Source organism: Perca flavescens, chromosome 10, assembly GCF_004354835.1.
Source record: "Perca flavescens isolate YP-PL-M2 chromosome 10, PFLA_1.0, whole genome shotgun sequence".
In the NCBI taxonomy this organism is placed as follows: Eukaryota; Metazoa; Chordata; class Actinopteri; order Perciformes; family Percidae; genus Perca; species Perca flavescens.
In genome coordinates, this window is record NC_041340.1 from 11,472,117 (window position 1) to 11,495,159 (window position 23,043).

At 38.8% G+C, this 23,043-nt stretch overlaps 1 protein-coding gene across 1 annotated transcript in view; it reads left to right on the forward strand.

The window, feature by feature from the left end:
• slit3 (slit homolog 3 (Drosophila)) overlaps positions 1 to 23,043 on the forward strand; it is a 240,956-nt gene that overhangs the window by 152,866 nt on the left and 65,047 nt on the right. The gene's annotated exons all lie outside the window — the stretch shown is intronic.

The window sequence follows — 23,043 nt, forward strand, 5'->3', positions numbered from 1 at the left end:
TAAAACCATTTGTTGCCATAATTATATACAGTAGAACCCAGGGATATGTAATGTAAAAGCTCAGTGAGACTCCCAACAGTATCAGGCTCATCTTGATCCTGCTGTTGTAGAGTGTTTTTGGTGCAGTCTGGTGCTGCCTAATGTGTTCACATGAATGATTTAAGAGAGCAGGGAACAGAGGAAAATGATTCAATAAGTTGCAGCCTACTCAATGGACCACGTCCAGTCCAAATACCAACATTTCAAATGTTGTGCTAGAAAGCATTGCAGATATTATTGTGTTGAAATATTTTCATTCAGCTTCAGTTTAGTGGAAATGCTGCAATATAAGGTTTATTTTATCATCTATCATGACAGATGATAAAAAAAAGGTATTTCTACCTTTCTTTCCCCTCTAGCAAATTTTGCTTTTTTGATTTCCCTGCCTCACCTTTTGCTAAGCGCACGATGGAAGTGATAGAGGCCAGATAGAGGAGGATCGGCAGCGTGAGATACAACATATTAGCAATTCATAAGACTCCGACAGCTGAGTGCTTGGCAGGATTTACAATTCACTGTAAATACGCAGCCGTTCCCATTCACAGCAGACAGCATGACAGCACAGAGTATATTCACTGAATGTGACGTTTTAATAAAGGGGTGTGTGTGTGTGTGTGTGTGTGTGTGTGTGTGTGTGTGTGTGTGTGTGTGTGTGTGTGTGTGTGTGTGTGTGTGTGTGTGTGTGTGCAAAGGGCATGAATGACAGTAACCAATTCTGCCGCTGGACTGTTCTCCATTTCAAGCATCTTAACACACACACTCATGCACAGATGTATGCTTATTCACACATATGCATACACACACACAGACACAGACACCATCCCATCTGTTCAGTTCTTGGGTTGATTTCGTGACCGTAGTACAAAATGGGATGATAGAGAAAACAGTGATTGGAGGTCATGTGGCTGCACCATCAGGTAGGTGTGTGTGTTTCTGTGTGTGTCAGTGTGCTCTTTTACTTCTGTCATTGTGAGGACCAGTTTGTGCTTTAGACCTTCATAGTGAGTCATTTTTTCAAAAATGTCAGCCACCACTTCCTCCAAGCGCTGTTTGCTGGTTAAGACTTTATGTTTTGGGGTTTATGTTAGCATTATTAGGTTATGGATTTTGTTACGATTAGTTGATTTATTCGTTAGTTGATCAATAGTTAGGGCTATTATCAAGCAGTAATGTAATGCATTTGCTGGTTCCAGCCTGTGTATGTGCTGCTTTTTTTCTGTTTCATATAATTGCAAATTGAATATATTTAGGTGTTTGACTATTGGTGAAACAAGATAAACAACTTGAAGATGTCACCTTCATCACTTAATTAACAGAATAATCAACAAATAAATTCATAACTGGGTCCTCACAAGTATAAAAGTCCAAATTTGTGTGCATGCAAATGTCTGTTTCATTGTGGCTGGAAATACATGCGTCAGCGTGTGTGTGTGTGTGTCTGCCAACATCCTTGTGTGTTTGCTTGTGTCTGTGTGTTCAGGTCTATCTTTGTGTGTAGGTGTGTGTGATCTTGTGCTTGTTATATGTGTGTGTTTTTATAAATAGTGTACCAGTCACACATTTCCATCCCCATTACTGGTCAGAAGTGTCCAGTTAATGTTTGATGGAGCTTTGAGATGATGATAGGTCCAGAAGATGTCTGCCTACATGTGTGTTGATGTCCTTTTCTATATTTCAATGTAAGCATGCATGTGTATTGCAGTGTTTGTATTGTGTGTGTGTGTGTGTGTGTGTGTGTGTGTGCGCGCGTGTGTTTCATCCATTGTGCTAATTTAGTGTGCTAATTGAAAGAAGCACAACGCTGCATGTGTGCGCCCCTAACAAATCTCCACATTAATTAATCTAGTCATTTTTAATTAGTCACTGCTTCTTGGTGGACTAGGCTTTATCTGAGTTGCTTATTATGTTTCCCAGGAGCAGCGTTGTCTAGTCAAAACTAAATATTGGGGCATCGGGCTCAATGAAAACGCTGAACTGATTTTAGTTTGTTGGTTTCATTAATCTTGTCATAATTGTTTATTAAATTAGAAAACATGATAAAACTGAGGCCTTTCAAAAGATTGGGTTTATAAAATATTTGACAAAATCACACATTTTAAACTATGGTAAAACTCAATTTCAAAAAGTGACAGTTGACTTTTGGTATCATGCGGACCCTCGGTCTCCTGAGTGAAAGTCCTGTGTTTGTTTGACCCACCACCTCACTTCCTCATGTGCTCTTATGATAATTACTACGGCCAGGCGAGAATGCCGCTTAACAACATACGTAAATATGAGTCGTTATGAGCTGCTTGCACAATCGATCTATACAGTCATTTTCTGGGTGAAGACGGGCTGAGTAAAACACGGGGTAACGCGGTTTGAATTGCTGTTAACCTTTATGTCTCGGTTTGACAGAAGAGTTTCGCTTCCCAAAGAGGTTTAGGAAGAAAGACGGATAGGACTAAAGACACTTTTACATTCACCATTTCCTTTGATATCCACTCCCTTTACTCATCTGTCCTTAGATAGTCTCTTTCTCCCTCACTTCCTCCTCTCTCTCTCTCTCTTTCATGGCTGCCAGGATGAAAGTGGAGGCTCGGTGTTGTAAAAGCAAGGCGGTGCTGGGCTATGATTTATTTAGACCCAAAAGGACTGCGGTTACTATCCTTTCCTCTCTTTTTTGCTAGCAGAGACAAGACAGATTTTGGGCAGGTGCAAGGTGTTCACAAAATTGAAAAGGGAAGAAGGAGCGATTTTAAGGGGAGGGAAAGAAACAGAGGAGTGTGGTATCGGTGTTGTAAAAGCAGACAGTTTCCTCAACATCATTTATTTATCTGCTGTTGGACCTGAGGGGGGGGAACCAGGCGGGAAGGGAAGGAGGGAAATCCAGAGATGAGAGGCAGAGGAATCAGAAGATTGAGAGATATAGGTGTAGAAAAGGAAGGAAAAGAGAAAAACAGGAAGTTGAGATCCCTGAGAGATAGACACATACAATAAATACAAGATCAGACGAATCTAAACACCAGTTAGACAAAAAAGATGCTAAGAAAACTTCCAGTGTCCCTTAATTTCAGTCAGTAAAACAAGAAGGACGAAAGAGAGAACAGAGAAAAGTAAGATGTAGGACATAAAGCTGTAGAGGACATTAAAGAGTAAAAAGATGTTGAAATAGGAGACAGAAAAGCAGGAAGAAACACTCATGTGACATTAGCGGGTTAAAAAAAAGACCAGTGATAGAAAATAGATTGAAAGAATCAGAGGGGAGGAGGGCAGGATGGCATTAATTATTGATGGAACAAATGTCTGACTGACTGACTCAATTTGGCCCTTTGTCTGGCTGTCAGATAGACTCAGAACAGCGTTTCTCAAAGTAAGGACAGAGACTCCGATTGGGTTGCAGACATGCTCAAAACAAGCTATAACTACATTAGTTTTAGTTAAAAATTAGATTGATATCTATTTCAAATTGGATATGATTATGGGTTTAAAAGATGTTTATTAAGACTTACCTGAAGTGCTTCCATTTTTATAATCAGTAGATTCCGAAATTAGTTTTCATACCAACATTTTTTAATCCGTGATTATAAAACTACTCCTGTAAATTTAAGTCCCCCCAGTGATGGATAAACAAACTTGAGATTGTTGTATTTGATAATTGACTTCACAGTAGCCTTGAAAGGCAAGCATCAGTATGTTTAACAGTCACCCGTCAATCATAAAGTCACATACTGTTTCTCCGACTTTACGCTAGTATACGACCTGTTGTAAACTCATGTCATAGTGTGGTTCTGACCTCTGGCCTGGTCCTACCAGACTCTCGTACATTTCATTTGTTCGGAGAGTCTGGCCACTCTCCATTGACAAGTGTTAACTTCCTTGAAGGCGGGTACTCTGTTGAAGTTTAAAAATATTGGATCTGCCCAGAGCCACTCTGGATCTGCCGTAACCAATCGCTAACGTTTGGTCGCATCTTTCTAGCGCATGTCCTCAACGCCATCGTTCTCAACGCCGTCGTTCTCAACGCCATCGTTCTCAGCCACTCCCTCTGTTTGCTGATTGGACCGCCAAATATTTGGCCGGAGAAAACCCCAGAATATACCGCAAACCCAGACGGAGTGCTGAACGGAAATGAAAATTGAGCAGAAGTACGTAGGAGGGCGGAGCCAGTCTAGGTCATCTCTTCTCCCTCTTTAATATCCGTCCAGTCATTTTGCACTGGCCAGTAATGAAGATAAACTCCACTACTGCCATGGTGAAAAATTAAAGAAGGAAATTAGCATGCTCTGGTGATTTTAGGCAAGCTTCCATTGTCTGAAGATTACAGGAGTGAGTCTGGGAAGTTGCCAGTCAATTTCTGAAAGTAACTTTTTGGCTTGTCCGCAAGGCCTTTTGTGCTAACAAAACATTACCTGCCAGGAATCACTTTTCGTGACGACAATAATAAATTAACATTTGTCACTAAAACACTGTTCTCTACTATGTTATTCCTTTAAAACAGGTTTCGATGCATGTGAGGCTTTGATATAGAAACACTGTGTTGGTTTGAACTGTTTGCCTCATGGTCAGAGGCACCATACACAGCAGGGATACAGTTTCAGAACAGACCAAGACCAAAGACTTTATATCACTGTGGAGTTCAGATGTTACTGTTTTGAAAAATAAACCACTGTAGTTGATGCACCACATTATTAATTCATTGATGAACACATTTGGCATGTGCTATTGTGGGTGTCAATTTCAATCCATGTTGTGTAATTTAAAGCCACACACCGGGTGGGGAAGAAACATTTAACATCAAGCGTCGAGGGTTTTTTTTTTTTTAAGGATTATTTTATTTTAGGCCTTTAATTCCACAGGACAGATGAAGACATAAAAGGGGAGAGAGAAGGGGAATAACATGCAGTAAAGGGCCGTAGGTCGGAGTCAAACCCACGGCCGCTGCGTCGAGGAGTATTCCTCTATATATGTGCGCCTGCTCTACCAGCTGAGCTAACCCGGCCACAAGCAAATCCTGAAAGCTAAAAGGTGTGAATGATCATGCATCTCTTAGAACTACATTCACGTTGGAAGATTCTGCTGTACACACTTTACATGTATGCCGTCTAATGCCAATACAAGAAGTCAGGCAAGTCAGGATACAGAGATTGAGGTGGTGGATGGGCGGGTAGCACGTTTGATGCAGGAGACCGGAGTTTGCAACACTGACCTGAAACTGCATGCATGTTCTTTTTAGCTTCGTCACTAGTCTACGGACATTATCATTCCAATCCTATATTGTACAATACTATTATGTTCAATGACAATATATATACAGTATATATATATATATATATATATATATATATATATATATATATATATTTTTTTTTTTTTTTTTTTTTTATGTCCAATGGCAACGTTTTAAAAACTTCTTTCTTTCTACAACATCTGCACATGGCAGGTACAGTCTGATTAAAGATACAAAATATAAAACAGTTTAGGCAACGAAAACACTTGGTTAAGTTTCAGTTGCGCTTATCCTCCCACCTTTTTGGGTGGAACTCCCACTTTCCCCACGACCCTCCCACGAACGCATATTGAAAGCGCAACTTGTCTCTTCTCGCTCATGTTGCAGACAATCTGCGATTGCAAGTGCGCCCTGTTTGTAAATAGCCCGCATCGGTTACGTCCGTCTTTGTGACCAATTAGCGCCTGGAAACAGGCGCAAACGGCTTGATAAATCTAGCCCAGAGTCCTGGGAAGAGGTCTAATCAACCGGAAAAACTGAAAACACCTATGTGGGTGTCCAAGACCTTTAAGGTTAACAAAAGGTTGTGGTTAACAAAAACAAACTAGAAATAAATAATGTTACAACCGAAACATTACAAACGTTAACAGCTCCTCTTGTACAGCAAACAGACCCTTTGAAATGGCGACAAATCAAGATGCTAAACCCAGTGTTATTTTTTTTTTTACCAGACGAGTCGATTCATTGACATTCCTCTGCCTGTGTTCTGTGATGCCCTGCCAGGAATTAGTAGCATTGATTAGGTTATATGAAAACAGCTGTCGTTTCAAAGTTGTCTGCTCTGGTTTGGTGATGGGACACTGAACCAGCTAAAAGCAGTGTCATTTAAAGATCAAAAAACCCGGAAATATTCTCTCTGTCATTCACAAACAGAGATAGAACCGCACTTGACTCATTATTCTTTCACTTAAAATCATGAACAGATTGCACGCCAGGGTGGCCTTATCACATTTGTCATTAAACACCTATCAGAATCAATTAGAGCCTCACAATAATTCTAAACAAGTGATTTTCCTAATGGCAACTGTTATTGATGCATGAGTCTCGTAGTGTTCATTGTTAACAATAAACAAAAAGATTAATCTTGATTACTTGACAGTCCTTTTCATCTCAATACAAGCCTTTGAAGGCTTCAGATTGGCACTGCAAAACTTTATAAACACATTTTGTCATTTGGAATTTGACTTTATGTGCTGTTTATTAAAAACAACAAATACAGAGACTCTTTTCTCTCCCTGTCCATTACAAAGGTCAAACCCTGCCCAAAGCTGAATGTCATGAACAGGTTATATCTAATACACATATTAAGGGGATTTGTTAGAGGACGTCCAATTGGTGCATGAGTACAAAATTTGTTCTGATTAATAACAAAAACAAAGATTTTCCATATTGTATTTTGATGGTCAAAGCCGCGATGCCGCCCAAACACATCGAGGGCAACTTGAAGAAAACTTGCCTCCAATGCATGACTGAGAAGAGTACCACGACCGTTAAACCCCACAGTCGGCTTTCCTCCTAATACTTTGATTTCACCTCTTTTTTTTTTTATAGCCTTTGATTGCCAAAGCTGTATGTGCTCAAACTTGTAAGGCCAATAAACACAGCAGAAGTGGAAATGTAATTATGTGATAAACACAGTCTTTATATTTGGCAGAGGAGCCGCTTGATCCCCTTTTTCTGTTTGATTCCCCAGAATTCCTCGTCTATGCAATCACGTCAGCGCAGATGGTCGGCATTCCTCCTGTAGCGACTAAGGACTGTGTGCCAGCGTGAATGAGTGTGTTTTTACTCAGTGAGAGCAAATTTAATGCTGAGCGCCAGTGTTGAATGCAGGCCAGTCTTCCTCGGCTGTACCCTGAAGTCTTTCCATATATCACCGTGTTCTTTTGTATTTTTTTGGATTATGTTATTTTGTTAATATTACAACTTTTTGTAGCCTAATTAAATACAGTAGCACATTCAATGTTCCTTTGTGGGCCGCATATTTGAGCCACCAACCTGTAAGCTCATTTCTGTAACCTTTATTATTATTTAATTATGTCTCCAACTGAACACTTAAGTCAAAGACCGTACTGTAGAGCTTATTTTCTTAATTTATTATTCTCATTTGTCAAATTTGTCTGCAGCAGGGCACAGTTTTTAGATGATTAGCATTCACAAGGGCAAACCATTCATTACTAATGCCCTGCAATGTATCAATCAATAATATATAATCTATTTTAAAACACTTACTACGCAACTAACGCCTGATTTGGAATTCCACTGTGTTTTAGCAAGTGTGTCTGCATGTCTTTGAATGAGTTAATCCAGTTAGTGCATGTGTCTGCCAGGCCACATCAGAATAAATGATGGGTCCCTGTGTGATGATGAATGGTAATTTAGATTTAACATAACTGGACTAACGAGCACGCTAATGACTCCAAAGCTAGCCTGGACAGCTCTCACTTGACGGTCTCTCGCCTTGCATCCCAATGAGCTGGGGAAAGGGCACGCATATACACACAAACATTGCAAAAAACATGCAGTGAAGTGTTTTCATACACAATCATAAATTCAAAAATAGTCCTGGCAGGCAAGCACACACGTACACGGCCACATGTGGTTGGTGTGTGCACATATGTGTATGTTTCTAAGGACTCCATGAGTAGTTGAGAGCAGTGAGGCAGTCAGGCTAATATGAAGCTGATTAATTAATAATAGTGCGTAGGCCGGTTTTCAACCAGTTGAATTAGATGCGGTTTTCGTTCACTGATCTTTCGAGTTTTTTGCTCTGCTGAAAATGAAGATTAATGAAAATAGATGATAAGTACTTCATCATTTTCAGGTATAAATAGTATTAACCATTTTCATTTTTCAAAAGGGTCTCCATCTCCATCTCAGTCAGAAAATGTAAAGAGGGGGAGTTTTCAAATAATCGTTTATCTTTGGATCTGAAAGCTGTATATTTCTGAAGATGAGGGCAATACACCATATGTCCTGCATTTTGCTGCAAAGTCACTGCACTCTGGTGCACTGTTGAACCTTGTCTTTTTCAAAGTTGTCTTTACAACTTAGAAATTACTTCTTTCCCAGGGCAATGACATGTTCAATACACCTACACACATGAAAGTTACCTGTGTGTTTTGTTGAGTGATGCTTATTGCAAAGGGGACAACATTCCTGCCCTAGCGTGCCCGTTTCCAGGCCAGGGATCTGTATCTATGACCAGATGGAAGCAGTGTGAAGAATGGGTTTAGGTGGTACCTGAGGGTCATGCACTGTGGTGGGTGCTCTGCATGTGATCGCTTTGCTGTTGCTGTAGGGGAGGCCGATCATTTTGAATGCGTGTGATGCATATGAGTTTGTTCCAATTGGAGGCAGAAGAAATGGGGAACAACAGATGAGAATGAGTTGAATTACACTTTGTAGAGCAGCAACAGAAGGTAGTGGGGCAACAGAAAGTGCTTTGAGTTTGTGGATTGCAGATAGTCTTTGTTGGCAGCGTTTGTGGATGTCAGTGGTGTGTGCGTCAACGCTCAGTCTATTGTCTAGGGTGAGTCCGAGATATTTGAAGCACTCCACCCTCTAAAGAGTTACATTATTAATGCTGGTGGGGTTTTGGATTTATATCTGCAGACCTTACTGTTTCATAAGTACAGTTTATTGCATCTTTGTTGAGTGACATGTTTAAATATTGGATGTGTCTTTGTAACAGTATTTTTACATTACCAATATGGATTTCTGAAGCCACTTGTTGCCTTGATTTATGTGCAGGCTCAATGCCATCGATACCATCAGAAATCAGATCATCTCTACCCGTTCAGTCTCCGAAAAATCCAATATGTGTCCATCAGCATTCAGCATCTATGGAAGTGTGCTTGAGCCAAAAGCTCAATTCTTACCTGGTTTTCCATTATTGGAAGTTAGTCTGGACACAAGTTTTAGTTGAATACCAAATAAGTATTTGCACGATCATCTGTAATCATTTGGCAGGACAGCAGACAGCAGTACTTACAAGACAATTCTTAACAGTTACATGTCATGAAGATTATTTAAAGTATAAAATAAATACAGTACGCTAAAATCAGTTTACACCTTTTTAAATCTAAATAAGTTCAAACATTTTTGAGATCTCAGTGCACTTACATGAACTCAGAAATACCAGATATAATTTGCAGATTAATGACGGGACTGCCTACAGGCATATACAAGCAAACGTGCAGCAAATGTACAGATAAAGGCAACGTTTAAAAGAAATAAGCAACACTACTCTGAGTATGCAGCCATATTTGATTCCCTCCTGCACGAAACCTACCTTTCTGCTGATGCAACAAAAAAAAGAACATGGGGGGACGAGGATGGATTGAGCATGAAAGACAGTGAGAGTGAATGAGAAGCAGGTCAGAGCCACTGCAATAATGTCCACTGAACTGAAATGAATTCAATTTTTCAAAAACTGAAACTGTGACCAAGACAGATAGAAATCCAGGGTGTGACAAAGAGAGACAGATGGAGAGAGGAATGACAAGAGGGTTAGAGAAGTAAGAGAGAAAAGAGAAGACTAACACCGCCATAACATGACACACACACACACACACACACACACACACACACACACACACACACACACACACACAGAAAGATGGGTTTGAGAAGCACTCTAAAGAGCAGGGTAACAGCTGCATATTTTATGATTGCTCTTCTCCATGAAGCAAAGCTTTCTGGAAAAGGGTGTACCACCTAGAGAGATGGACAGAGTGCGAAAAAGATAGAGGGTGTGTGTGTGTGTGTGTGTGTGTGTGTGTCAGAGGGGTTTTGGCCAACCAGCAACTGTCATAATTCATAAGGGGTGACAGACAGAGTTGCTTAGTGCAATGTAGCTCCACAAGGTGACTTTCACTCTGCCTGTAACTCTCTCTCTCTCAAACACTTTTTTCGTTCCTTATGTGTCTTCCCTCTTGTCTTCCAGCCTCTCTTTTTTCATTATCTTCTCAATCATTTTTCATCTGCAAAATTTACTTCTCTTTCCATCTACCTCCTTTCTATCTTTTCTCATCCCTCCTTCCCTCTTGTTTTCTTGATGGTTTGCCCCTTCTTCTCTTTCTGTATCTCCCTTATTCTCCTCCTCTTACCTTCTTCCACCATTCTTTTATTTTTCCCCTTTATTATATCCCACCTCCATTTCCTCCTATTAAGTGGGATTGCAAAATCTACTCTTGCATCTACTCTTCTAATTCAGCCTCTACTTTGAACCAATAGGAGTTAGACTACACTCTGACATCATCAAATCAAGGAAGTTCAGTGATCATCCAACCAAGCAGCGAGACCAGAATAACTTTTTCAAACATCAAGAGAGAAAAGCAGTGAAGAAAACAGAATGACGTGTATCAAGCTTGTAAGCTGGAGGCATGAATTGTATTTCCACCCACTGGGCTGTTGACTTCTCAGCCTCACTTCCACCGGGCCTCCCTTTCTCTTTCAACTATGTTTTTGACCTTCTTGGCTTTAAGTTTAACTTAAAAAAAAAAAAAATATGTTGGAAAAAAATATGTTGGAATGGGAACAGAAGTGTCAGCATTACTCTTTAATGATGTTTCCAACAGCAGTACTATAAAGGAAATCATTCCATAAACACACAAAGAATGCCAGAAGTACTGTATTGCCAAATGGCATTGCTTACACTTGGTCGGCTATGCACGCTACATGAGAATGAATGACAGACACTGGGAGAGCTAATCTAACATTTAAATGCCACATTGAGATGAACAAGATTTTTTTTTTTCTGTCACAAATAATATAGAAAAAAACTAAACATAGTTATCAAATAAAATATTTTCAACTCTAAAATTTTTAATGAATGATATATATGCTGTTAAATATCTGTTCTCTTCCGCTATTGTGAAGAAATACAAAAAATATTGTATTTCTGTGTGTTTGTCCCATGTATGGTGAAATAGCCTTGCTTTGTGTGCATGTGTGCGCGTGTGTTTGTGTGTGTGTGCGTGCCCCACATGTCAGAACATCCCCGGTGCTGTTGGTGTGTGTCCAGCCCCAGCCACCCCCAGTAACGATTGTATTTCTGTGGTCGCGTCCTGCCTCCAGATCTGTCTTATATCTCTGACGCACAGGCGCTGGATCGAAGCCCCTGAAAAGAACCTTTCTTAAACCTAGAGTTTAGTTATACAAATACAAAGGCTAGTGTGTGTGTATGTGTGTGTGCATACCGTAGAGGTTTCTGAAAAAGCAAATTCACTTTCAGTGGATGCATGTTTTTAAGTCTCTTTGTCAATGCTTGGCCATGTTTGTGCCCTATGTTCGACTACACTTTCTTGTTTTTGTGTGTGTGTGTGTGTGTGTGTGTGTGTGTGTGTGTGTGTGTGTGTGTGTGTGGACGGAGGGGTCAAAAAAGAACAGAGCAGTGCAGCTTTCTGCTGTTCAGTGATTTTGGTTTGGCTGGCCTTTTGGCTTCTGTTTGAGTCAGCAAGCTCAGCAGAGCCATCACACTCTGGCAACAACCAGCACCCTGGCCATGACAGAGGTCTGACCTGACCTGAGAGAGCGAGGGAGAGAAAGAGAGGGATGAGGCGGTGTGGGAAAGAGAGAGAAAAAGGCCAGAAAGACAGAAGACAAGATGCAGAAATTGAGAAAGAGAGAAAGAGTGGGTCAATAGTGACCATAAGAATTTAGAAATATCATCAAATATCATTTGGTAGGGAGGTGGGTGAGGAATGACTGTTTCCAGTTGATTGCTCAGTAGGTATATCTTGGATGTGATATGTTTTATCTGTGTATCATTATGCTGCTATGCTGTCTTGATGAGAGCATAAATTGATGGATTAAGTAAACATGTTGACAAATTATTGGATATTTAAAAGTGAATTATTTATATTGGTATTGCTGCAATGTTCTAACATGAGTCTGTGCACCATCAACATTGTCTGATCTATTACTTTTTCTTTAAAAAAAAGAAAACAGCAGATAAAAGCGGGAGGGAGTATCTACAAATGTTTGACTCAGACTATGCTACAAAGAAACAGGTAACCCATTCAGACGGTTCACACAGAGGAGGGGGCGGGTAACAGAGCTTGCAGAGGTGGGAACAGCGTCAGATATCGGAAGAGCTTGGTGCCAGCAGTCTGACCCACTCACAATTAATCACATCCCACTGGGTGGCAGGACAGGAAAGAGGAGGAGAGAATGTGATGAGGGAGAGGAGGAGCAGGAGAGAGAAAGAGAGAGAGAGAGAGGTGATATAAGGTGGAAATCAACCAGACCTGTGAGACAATCGAGAAAAGATTATAGAAGAGCAAAAGAAAGAGGGAGGAAGAGAGGCAATCTGCGTTCTAATTTGTTCCCGTTTAAGGTGTAATAGTCTCATCAGTAGATTTTTATGTACCTCTCTATTTCTGCCCGTCTTCCTCCCTCCCATATTATTAGTCTCTTTTTTGTTTTTTTCTCCCCTCTCCCTCGCGTCTCCGTGTCTTGCTTGCAGATTTTCATTTCGGAAACCCACAAAGCATTTGTAATCGATCGGAATACAAGGGTGACATATTGTGAAATATCAGAAAGCAATAGCCTGGCATTGTGTTTATACACAGACTCACAGAGATATCCGCTTTGCACACACACACACACACACACACACACACACACACACACACACACACACACACACACACACACACACACACATACATACAAACAGTCTTCTGCCAAACCACATGGATTTGTCCAATGATAATCATCATTGCTCAGTGTCAGTTCATTTGATTAAAATCAACATCATTAGATTGCGGTTTTAGGGGCAGCTTTTGTTACTTTATTACCACATTCAGGCTATTATTTAAAACCCACGTCAAAGAGTTGATTTTTCACAAAGATACCTTCATATTTCATCTGTTGAAACTCTTCGCCAAGAGCTTGGCACATTGTTCCCTCCTTTGTCCATTGGGCAAAAACCTTGCAGCTCTCAGCACCTACTGGTCTTAGTGAGGAATAATGTAAACATCTATCGATCACTTAATTGAAGCGCCGATACAGTAACTTTTTGTTGCTTCCACTTGTGCAGCCATAGTTTCAGCAGAAAAATAATAGGTTGGATTTTAAAATGTCATAGTTTCACTAATTTTACTGTTTTGTTTATCATCTGAAATGTGGTTTGTCATATGCTCACTTTGTTGTAAATATAGTTTTAGACTTTAAATGTGGCAAAGCTGAAATCTGAAAATAACTTAACTACTAATTATATCAACCCTGCAATGCGTTTTCACTTTTGGTTGTACACAGTTGAGCTTTCTCAGGGTGGTTTCCAACGGCAACCCCTTGGAAATGTCAATTTTCTCAGAGATGAGAGGAGTAAATTGCACTACTTTGGTTGTGCAAACACTCAAGAGTTCATTAAACTAGCTCGCTCGCTCACGCTCACGCACACACAATCACATACACATATATGTATGCAACAACACAAATACACAAACGGGCACATACACACAAAAACAAAACACACTCACGCACACACAATCTAACTCCAGGCTGCCAGGGCAAAGCAGTAAAGCAGGCATTAAAACCCGTGGGAAAGTTCAAATGTGAGACAATTCAACCACTAAAAACCTAAAGACCCTTAAAGCCTCTTTGCAGACCTCCTGGATCTTTAGAGTTCGGTGTTTGAATCAACAGGGTCAAAAATCGCTTCAAATTGCAAGCTGAAATATCCTGATCAAGACACACACTAAATGAAGGACAGAAGCATTCATTCTCGGTTTCTCTGTCTCATAGCTTTAGCTCTCACACACACACACACACACACACACACACACACACACACACACACACACACACACACACACACACACACACACACACACACACACACACACACACACACATAATTATATACACTTATAAAGACACTCAAGCTTTCATTCACACATTCATTTACATTCTTAGAAAACTCAGTTTTTTTGTCCTTTTGTTGTTATCTAACCCTAACCTGCTAACACTTACAAATCACAAATGAACAAAGCACACAATATTGCCTGTGAACACACTCACCTATACCCTCCGACAAACAAACACACCTGCGTATACAGAAGCATAGCATCAGGCTGCAGCATTGTGTGACTCATGCACCATTGTGTGGCACACAAACATGTACAGATACAGACACACATAGATAGCATCTACCTATAGACAGATATTTCCCCTCCCCTGTTTCTCTCACGTTGAAGGAGTGAATAGAAGAAGTGAAGAGTTTAATGGTTATGTGACCTATATGATTGACACACAAAGTGACATACGTTTTGGGGTCTCTCTTAGCTGCTTACTTTCTCTACAGTGAACGGGGTGAATGGTGTGCATAAAAGGGTTAAAGAAATGAGTAGTTGATGGAGGGAAGTGAAGTGTCTTTTGCCTCCTCTCCTAAAGCTGTAATGAGGCCTCGGGGAAGATGCTGAGGGCTCTTCACACAACTCATAAAGAGTCTTTTAGGCCTTTCGAAAGTTGGCCCCTTTTCAGCGTCTGTGGGAAAGCTCTCCGAGAAATAAATGCTTGTTAGAAATCATGTCAAAGCAAAAACAACTGCAGCAGAACACATTCTACAGCCAGAAAATTTTTTATTAATTCATTTTTTATTAAAATAATATTTTGGTGTTGATGAACCATAAAGAGTAAAGTACTAATTTGTGATAGATAGATAGATAGATAGATAGATAGATAGATAGATAGATAGATAGATAGATAGATAGATAGATAGATAGATAGATAGATAGATATTTGCAATACCCCCCATCACCTCTAAAGCTCACTGTCCAAAACGCATCTTGTTTGTTTAATCCATACAAAAACTAAACTACTTTTACAGGGGTTATGTGCTGCACTGGTTTGACAAGACTTCATTAAGTTACTGCTCATTTCCAGTATTTGTGCTGAGCTAACTGGCTGCTGGATGTAGATTCATATTTACTGTACATGACAGTGGTATCGATCTCTTCTCTCTCTCTCTCTCGCAAGAAAGCAAATCAGCCCAAATTTATTTCCTTGTGTCTCAGAAGTAACTGGTAAGTGATTAGGATCACCTCAGCTTCATAAGAATGCAAAATAAATACCCAGGTTTCTGAGGTTTCAGTTTGGCCATTTTACAGTTTGATTTAGTATTTTTGAGTGAGTAAATAATATTATACTGCACGTGATATTCATGTTCTGGTAGTGTTAAGCTTCAGCTACAGCTGCACATCAATGCTTACGTCAAACAGATTAAGATTACATTTTAAACTCAAGGATCTCCCCAGGATGGATTTAAACCTGTTTACACCCACACATGCAAAATCAATGTTTACTCTGGCTTCACAGTTTATCTTAATACCTGCTTTGAATGACAATCAACATTCCTCTCCTCTCTGATACAATCTATACCTGTGTTAACCTGTCTACCCCGTTTGCTGCCCCCCTTTCTAATCAATATTTTTTCAGTCACGGCACTGGAATTGCAATTTCAATCCTGAAAATATTCCATTTAGAAAACAGGCATGTTAGCTTGATTTAACCTGAAAACATTAATAACAGCATAACCTTTTCACTTGCGTTTTATTTAGGTTTTACACAACTTGTATTGAATGAAGGAGGTTGGCTAGAGGTCTTGGATTTTCCCTGTAAACATGATCCACAAAAAAACAAGTACAAGCACTGAATTCACATTTTATGTAATGCAGTATTTCTATCCTTTTTTCCCTTTTCCTCCTACCTATCCTACATACATTAGTGATTTCCCACAGCAACATTCAACAACCTCCAGAGAAGGAGCATGCACGTAGCATGCTGCTCAATAACAATGAGTTGATTTTACAAGTATGAAGGCAGAGATTGAGTTTTCACATGCAAGATTTAGTTAAGTTAGTTGTGTAACTAAAGCATTGCTCTATGTTGGTCTATTGAAGCAGCTTGATGGAAGGAAAATGTTTATAGAGAAGCCCTTTGCTAACATAATTCTCAGGGACTGACTACTGATCAGGCTCCATTGTAACTGGTGTAGAGTTTACACAAAAACGTGTTTTATGTTTTAAGATGGATTCATATCACAAGAAGGCAGAGGTTACAGAAAAATTTTCACAGTCTACTTGCATAAGAACATGTAATCTCTTTTCTTTGTTGACAAGCTAGCAAAAATGTCCTCCAATTAAAACTAAGATGTAACTACTGTATGTAAGCAAGCTTTAAAAGTCCAGTCACACCATGAAAGGGCACGATTAAAATAATCCATGTGATGAGCAGTGTTTCTATTGAAATAAAGGATTGTGCTGCAAAAGTTGCTATTTTGAATGCTGATGTGAACGCGCCTGAATCCTAATTCTCAGTCTGCTGCCACTTTTCTAACCAGTTAGGTTGTTAATTGCATTCACCTGGCGAAACCAATGAAGTCACCTAACACATGTACCTTCCCAGCACACAGATGTTAGACAGTTGTGATTGGTTTAAAGAAATGCAAACAACCCCAGAGCGTTTTTTCTTCCTATCCTAAACTATATCTGTGGTGCAGCCAGACCTTACTTCACAGAGCTGTGGAGATACAATGAGAGACCATTGTTAAGGGGAACCGCTACTGAGGGACAACAGTTTGCTTGCAGAGCATCTCCCGGGTTGAACCGAGTCAATTTGACACAGAAGCATGTATATGTGGTATTCATCTAAAAGTAACTTGATAAAATCAATGTGTATCTGGAATCTTTGTTTAGTCACATCAAAGATTTCTATGTTTGCAATTATTAGAGGGAGTCTGGTCAATCGTAAAAATAATGCAGTTGTAAGTAGGGTCATAAAATTGCTTTGTAGTGCACTCAGTTTGTGGTCTTATTCCCACAATGGAGTATTGATTTGAGATTTCAAAGTGTACCAGAAGTTTTTTTTTTTTTCATCCAGGAGTTCTATCTGAAATGAGACATCAGCTATTGAACAAGTCTAATATTCCACAATGATTGCAGAAAATTTAAATAAATGATGGTGTTTTTATACTGGTAGCAATGACATTTAGACTCTGCTTCACAAAATGATAATAACACTTCTGTCAACTGGCTCTTTTATACTAGAAATAAAAAATACTAGTATTTTAAATAATGAATGCTCAGCATTTTGTAAATTATGTAAATTATTTTATACACTTACATTTATCCTGAAAAGGAATACCAGCAACTATTTCTCTAAAATGGCAATTCAACACTGATACGTTTTACATTGTCTTTGGTAATTCAGTCATCCAAGCTCTTCTTGGTTCCTTTTTACAAGACCATAATTAATGTTAGTGATTACGAGAGAGAATAATCGTATTTTACTTGAAGTCAATATTGGTCGTAATCACAGTCATAAAGTTACATTGTTGTGTTGTGTTTTAGTGGCTGTAGCAATTCAGACATTCTGTCAGTGTATTGATCTGTGTCTGTTAAGGCTGATTGAGCATAATAGAGACTAATAGAAAATGTACTTTATTGCATGCGCACACACACACACACACACACACACACACACACACACACACACACACACACACACAGCCAAAGCCAAACACAAATAGATACAATATACAACTGAACAGAATTCGAGAGCAACCAGACACAAAAATACACATGAAGAGAGACATGTCCTTTTACTTAGTTTACATTCACAAAAGTGTGACCTTATGGGTAGCATCTCAAACCAAAAGATCACCTTATTTATTTTATATTATGACATATAACACAGAACACTCAGACACTTGGGATACAAATGAAGTTAAGACCTTGAACTTAAAGGTCACAGGTTTGATGAGCATTTAGAGTATTGCTTTTTTAAAACAGAAACTGTCATTTTGATCCACATACAAACATCACTGGCTTCACGCTCACAGTAGCCAAGTTTTTTACATTTGCACCATTTGCTAATACATTTAGATTATTTTTCTGGCATGTGGGACAAATCCGATATGAAATATAACATATATTACATCTAACATACAGTATATTACAGGGAAAGAAGTACATGCAATTTGGTATTTATTTTCTTATTGTTGTCAAATACTGAAAAACGTTGTAACTTCGTTGTCTGAAGCTGTTTTATAGTAGTTATTTATTACTTAAGGTATTTGTCATGCCCGGCTTAATATCCAGGATCTTAAAAGTAGAGCAGAAGATATTTTGACCTCTGTAAATAGCCAGTTAATCTTGTGGATGTGTGTGTTTCTGTGTGCATGAGGGAGGAAAGATTGACAAGTAAGGCTTTGACCTCAGTGTGTAGGCTGCAGTAAAGACACATATGATAACATCACTCTCTTTGCCTCTTTCTCTCACACACACACAAGCACGCACAAACACAAGTGATAGCATCACCATAGTGGGTTGCCTCTAAAGAGTCTCCTCCATCACTTACTGCAGAGACCCATTTATTGCAACAGAGAGACCACTGCATCGAAAAACACACACACACGCACATGCAGACACGCGTAAGCATGTACTGTAACATGCTGACTCTAGAATACACACTTAATAGTAGCGCACACACGTACGGGCATGTATACGCACACATACACACCCATTCAGGGATCATGGATCTATCCTGCAATAGCACTGCAGCGGTCACTGCAGCCTATCTCAAATTAAAAAGAAAAAATAGAGCTGAATAGGCATTTTGTAATAGAAATATTGTGTGTCGCAAACAGTGTTGGACTAGACCTTGAGCTCTTTTTTACTGTGACTGCAAAAACAAAATGTGATTATTTATTTATTTCAAACAGGCTTTTCTCTAATAATTAATCTGCAGGGCAGCAAGCTTCTAGTAAAATGTGGGCTTTAAACTTTGGCTACATCTGTGTTAGAATCTATACATATGATGAGTTTTTATATTTTATTAGGAGGAAGATATATAAGAAGAAGAGTAAAAAACATTACCTACCTTAAAATGAATGACAGAACAAAGACAAACTACTACTTTTGAAGAAGAAAGTTGACACTGGAGTTTTGTCATGTTAGAGATATTGACTGATCTGTGGATGTACTGTACATCCATGAGATTAAACACATACAGTAAAAAAAGAAAAAGAAAGATTGCCTTTAAACTCCCGTGGACCCAAGAGTCCTAAATAGCATTCTATAATGTATATCTAGACATATTTGCGCCTTTGACCATCTTATTTTTAACTAAAACATCTGACATTAAATAGAAGAAAAATAAAGCTTTCTCACTCAAGGCATAACGTCACTTTGGAAACGGTTGCAACACAGGATACAAATACACAGTACACAAAGTATTTTCCTAACCATATAACATCAGTTGTGAAACATTTGTAAATGGGACCGCGACCACACGACCAATGTTCCGGTTGGTGCTGTGTGATTTTGTGGTGGATGTACAGTATGGAGTGTTGGGATCTGTCAAGGCTGCAGGATTATAAAGTTTAGACATAAGGTGGAGTGCAAAACCAGTGGAAAGTCCCCATCTGGACCAATCACATTATTTACAATGTAAAACCAAAGACTTGAATCAAATGTTTTAGAGATTCACAGGTGTACAGTATTCTGGCTATTTCCCTCTTTTCCCCCTCGTTATATCACTCAGTTCCAGCTTTTAGCACACCATTAAAACATTTTGGAAATTTCTTTCAGTTTTACAATGCACCTAAAATTTAAAATTGCATGTTTCATACCATCTGTATGTTTTTGGGGGCGAACAGCACGTTTAGGTGTGTTTGACATAGTAGAATTTTGTTAGTAATTTCACAACATGAAAGGCAAATTATGACACTTTCAAGTAGTTTGGTAGGGTCATTTCACTTTTACTATCCGCTATATCTGTGCAATGTTAAACGGTGAACTTTCTACCACGGTTGCTCTCTTTGCCAAAATGCACTTTTTTTTTTTTTTTTTCTGCTACAACTACAAATCCAAGAGCATCTAAATTTTTTTAAGAGTGCCGCCATGGCCAAGGGGGGTGTAAAATAAGCTGGGCGAAAAACAGGCACAATATAAAACATAGTTGTGGACTTCTAAATGATGTTTTTAGTGTTTGTCTTGGCTTAAATTAGTCTAGTCACTACTTTATTAAGAGAGAGAGTTGTGGACCGGACCGGGAGTGAGTGGGAGAATAACTGACTGGGAAATTGCAGGGGGAAATTATTGTTATTTCACAATTACGTTATATATACTGAGTGGAATCACCCCTGACAGGGCTGACCATAGCAGCACTCCTAATGTGTGTGTGTGTAAGTGTGTGTATGTGAGAGTGAGTGTGAAACTTTATCCGTCTACCAAGGCCACTGAGGCTATACTGGCAGGGAGGGGAATGTAGAAAGAGAATCGGAAAGAGAGAGAATTAAAGAGAAAGAAAAGTAGTAACATCAACAGAGGGAAGCAAGAACAGTCTATTTTAAGGCTGAGTGGGTGTTAGTAAAAACATAGCAAACCCCCGGTAATGAGACGTTTTTGAACAGTGTGTAAAAAACAAACCATTCTTGATTTTTGTCGGTGAAATCCAAACCCTCACCGTGGTCACACTGTATGTTCAGGCACAAACATATTGCAGATGCTGTTAAAAACAAATCCTCATCCGGAATTTGGTCTATTTTTCAGAGAGAAAGCCGACCTTGTCCTTGTCTGAACGCATTAAAAACACAATGTCAAACGTGAAAAATGAATGGGTTTCTGTTATAAAAAATGACCGCTCAGTCTTCATTCGTCTTGAAACAATGACTCTTTGAACACACAAGGTTTCGGGTGATATGTAAAGTAAACTAGCCCTATTTTCTATCCAGTGAAATTAATGATCCATGAAACTTGGGCAAAAACAAAGCAAATAGTTGCACTGGCTTGTGTTAATGTTGGCTCCCACAAGCCACCAGAAAAATTGTACTGTAGTAAAAATTTTAGAAATCCCTTGATTTGTAAAGTAATAAGGATCTCTCATTTACTGATGTTTTCAATGTTGACTTTTTTTACCGTAAAAATTGGACTTCAAGCCATTTGGACAGTCTCACAAGATATAATGAGGGTGGTCATTATTTTTTGCTGCATATTGTTGTATTTCTGCCCAAATCAATTGGGAAATGTTTATTTATTTATTTGTTTATTTTGATTGTTTATATTTAATTATTAGCACATCTGGCACAAGATCAGTAGTTCATTTGCATGATCTCCCAATTCTTTGCTTCATTTCTAACAGTGGAAGTAAGAGGAAAAAAGTGGAAGAAACTTTCATCATTAATAACACCAACAACAACAAATTTCAAGGTCCAAATTATTTGAAACATCTAAGATTGTGGGGTAAAAATCAGTAAAAACCAAAAAGACTGAGCCTAATTTACAGCCTATAGTACTTCTAAGGATAATAACTAAAACATTTGCTCTGTTTTTCACATCGTGTTCACTGCATTATGACCACATAATGCAAGTTGTATGTCTTTGTCAAGTCTGTGTTGCAGTATTGTAATTTCTATGTGCAATGCTTAAGTCATGAGGGACCTGCTTGTGTTCTTATATATTTCCCCCACCCCTCGAGTGTTTTGTATATGCAGCTTTACCAGCTTGTACGAGTCAATGCAATCGGAATCCCCTGTGCATCGCTTCAATGGAACAGCTGTCCTTTTTCATCTTTGCTCTCATTTCTGTCTCCATTTCTGTACATGAAAATCACAGAGAATCTAGGCGTTGAGTTTCTTCAACACGTGGGATTGCTTGTGTGTGTGTGTGTGTGTGTGTGTGTGTGTGTGTGTGTGTGTTTATGTTTGTTTTTAAAGACAGTCAGCCTTTTTTTTCATTCCACGTTAGGTCGATACTAAATATGAGACAGAGTGTAGTTTATGAGAGAGCTAATGGTCATAGACAGCAGTGACCTGCTTATAAGTCAGAGATGGAAGAAGCACAGATCAAGCGCATGTGTTGATGTGTGTGTGCTTGCGTATTAATAAATAATGAGTTAAAACTCAATGTGATGACTTGGCACAAAAGGTCCAGATTTTCTGTGTGTTGCAGTTTTGATGATGTTTTAAAACAGGACTAGCGATGTTTGCATGATTTCAATTCAAATTAAGTACATTTTATATATATAACCCAGAATTAAACATTATTTACATTACATTGGAATGTACCTATTCTGAGACCCTTATTTCAGATAAAGAAAAACTTTGAAGGAGAAACCAAAGGAGCAATCTCTCTTCTAGGAAAATACTTTCTGTTCTTTATTAATTAAAAGAAATGTATTGTTTCAGGCAATTCTAAATGCTCCTACATTGAAGTAAATGACTAAACTAGTCAACTCGAACAGTGGTAAACAATAAAAGTTAATATTTTACCAAGAAAAGATCATCATGTAGAGCTTTAAACTGCTAAAATTTATTTTTTATTCCATTTATATTAGTTTAACAGTTGTTTTGGAATTGTACAGTGCTCTATAAGATTAAAACAAATATAAAAGTATTTTAAAACATCAGGAGACCAGTGTTTCCCTAAAAACAAAGCAATATCTACTTGGGTCTCTTATCTTAATCATTATTATGAGGGATTTTCCTTACTCAGATTTTTTAATTCTAATAATTTTCTAGAAGCTGAGGGGATAGAACTGTCAGAAGAAAATATTATAGAAAACCCTAAAAAAATTGTTTTTGGTGTAGGGGAATATGTTTTTGATTAGTTGCTATTATATTAGCCACCTGGGTACCTCTCCGAATTCATCTTGACTACTTTGGATGAAAGTTCTTGTAAACTTATTCAATATGACTTATTCAAGTATGACTCACTAACATCCCC